This window comes from Gavialis gangeticus, unplaced genomic scaffold (genome assembly GCF_001723915.1).
Source record: "Gavialis gangeticus isolate Ggan-Ray unplaced genomic scaffold, GavGan_comp1, whole genome shotgun sequence".
Classification (NCBI taxonomy): domain Eukaryota; kingdom Metazoa; phylum Chordata; order Crocodylia; family Gavialidae; genus Gavialis; species Gavialis gangeticus.
This window is the reverse complement of record NW_017729025.1, coordinates 125801773-125804240: the sequence shown is the minus strand read 5'-3', so window position 1 is coordinate 125804240 and position 2468 is coordinate 125801773.

Genomic DNA, 2468 nt, shown 5'->3' with positions numbered 1-2468 from the left:
CGGGTGACTCCGGCCTGCTCCACTCAGGGAGGAGGTTGCACGGCGGGGCGGCGCCGGCCCCCGGAGTTACCGCGCTCGCTATTGGGCCGGGGCTGCTGTGTGGCGGCTAGCGGGGCTGGGGCGCCACGTTTGCAAGGCGGCTCCGGCCCCCCCGCCCCGCAGCGCGCCAGGTTTGAGCTGCCCGCGGCGGGGGAAGGGGAAGGGGATGGGGATGGGATGGGGGACCCGCCGCGGGGAAGCACCCCCGCTGGCCAGCGGCAGTGGCAGGGGTGTTTCTTGTACTGATGATTTCGTGTCCAAATCCGTTCCCAGTGTGGACGGGGCAGAGCTCAGCGGTTCGAGCCTATGGGGCAAGACCGTCCGCAAGTGTCCTCCCTGCAGGACTCTGCAGCCTGGACCCTCAGATGCCGGCACCCCCTGCTTAGCGCTGTTTCGCTATAGCGTTCGTTTGACATTGATACCTGATTTCACTTAGCGCTCCGTGAGTTTCACTGTAACGCTTGTGGTTTCATCTTGGGTCGTCGGATACTTTCGGTCTCGCTTAACGCCATTGGCAATGCGTAGCGGGTACGTGCGCCCCCTGGAAGCGCCAGTGGGAGCGCACTGCCCGTTTCACTGCTGGTGGTACCAGGCTCGGCAATCGGCCCCTGCCCCCCCCCCCCCGGGGGCAATCGGCCTCTGGGGGACCCCTCCCCGTTGTCAATCAGACACCGGTTGCCTGTGCTTAATGCTTGTTTCGCTCGACGCTTGGTTTTCCAGGAAGCAATTAAGAGCACTAAGCAGGGGTTGCCTGTACTCCCAAATGCATGGTGGGCACAGATTCATAGAAAATTCGGGTTGGAAGGGACCTCAGGAGGTCTTTTAGTACAACCTCCACTCAAAGCAGGACCATCCCCAGATAGATCATCCCAGCCAAAGCTTTGTCTAGCCAGGTCTTAAAAACCTCCAAGGATGGAGATTCCACCACCCTTCTGGGTAACCTGTTCCAGTGCTTTACTACCCTCCCAATGAGAGAGTTTTTCCTAATAGCTAAGCAAAACTTCCCTTGCTGCAACTTCAGACCATTGCTCCTTGACATCGTTTTGTCATCTGCCAGCACTGAGAACAGTCTAGCTCCATCCTCTCTGGACCGCCCCCCTTCTGGTAGTTGAAGGCTGCTATTAAATCCCCCCGCCCCCTCAGTCTTCTCTTCTGCAGACTAAATAGGCCAGTTCCCTGCATGCAAGCCCCAAGCCAAGAGGCCTTGGAGTCCAGATGCCCCCCTCCCCCCCAGCCTTACTTGCCCCTAGTCAAAAGGCCAAAGGAGACAGCTAGAGGGAAAGCCTGACAGCAATCCATGGCCATAAATTGTGTAGCTAAGATCCTTGCACCTGGAGGCATTTGTGGACTATCTCAGGGGTCAGCCTGACTGCAAGTCAGGGACCAGCTAAGTCATTCAAGACCAAGAAGATCATGGTATGCCAGGCCTGTGAAACCTTTGTGTGCAGCTGAGGGGAGGCAGTTGGCTGTGTTTCAAGGGGGCGTTTAACACTGTCAGCAGTCTTATATAGAGTTTAGATTCTGGATTGGATAGGAATGATCCTTCCTTAGGCAGGGGCTTGTGTTGAATGACCTCCTTAGGTCCCTTCCAGCCCTGCTTCTCTATGATTCTCTGAACCTGGGGCATTCACACAGCTGCCTTGGAAGTGGGGTAGCTGCCAAGCTGGTTATTCATCCAGGAAGGATGCTCCTTGCAGCCTAGCTGGAGAAGCAGAGAATTGGCTCTCTGTCCGTGAGGCATTGGTTAGGTGGGGATTTGCACTTCCTCCTGGCAGTGCTGTACTAAAGGGAGGGCAAGCAGGGAGATCGCCCTGGGTGCCGAAGCGAAGGGGCACCAATAGGCGCTGCCCAGCCAGGGTGGGGCATGGGACAGAGCCATGAGCAGCTCATTTGAAGGGGTGTGGGGATGGGGGACAGGCATCTCCTGCCGCTGTGTGCACTCCTGGGCAAGCATAGGGGGGCATGTGCTCCCTGGATCTGTGCACAGGGCTAAGGCGGGCTGGCTCTGTGGGATTTGCCCAGAGTACTAAACTTCATTGCTACAGCACTACCTGCTGGCATGGCAAACAGCTTAGGATCATAGAAAAGTAGAGCTGGAAGGGACTTTGCAGGGTCATCCAGTCCAAACCCCTGCTCAAGAAAGGATCATCCTACCTTGAGTAAACCATCCCAGCCAATTATCTGTTCAGCTTGCTCTTGAAAATTTCCCAGGATGGAGATTCCATAGCTTCTCTAGGTAGCCTGTTCCAATGCTTTTCAACCCTTATAGTCAGAAAGTTCATCTTAATCTCCAACCTAAACTTCTGATGTAGCTTGAGGCCCTTGCTCCTAGTCCTGTCCCCTTCAGCCACAGAGAAAAGCCCATCTCCATCCTCTCTGTAATTGCCCTTAGCACTCACAGATGTAAGTTGGAGCCATGGGCAAATGAC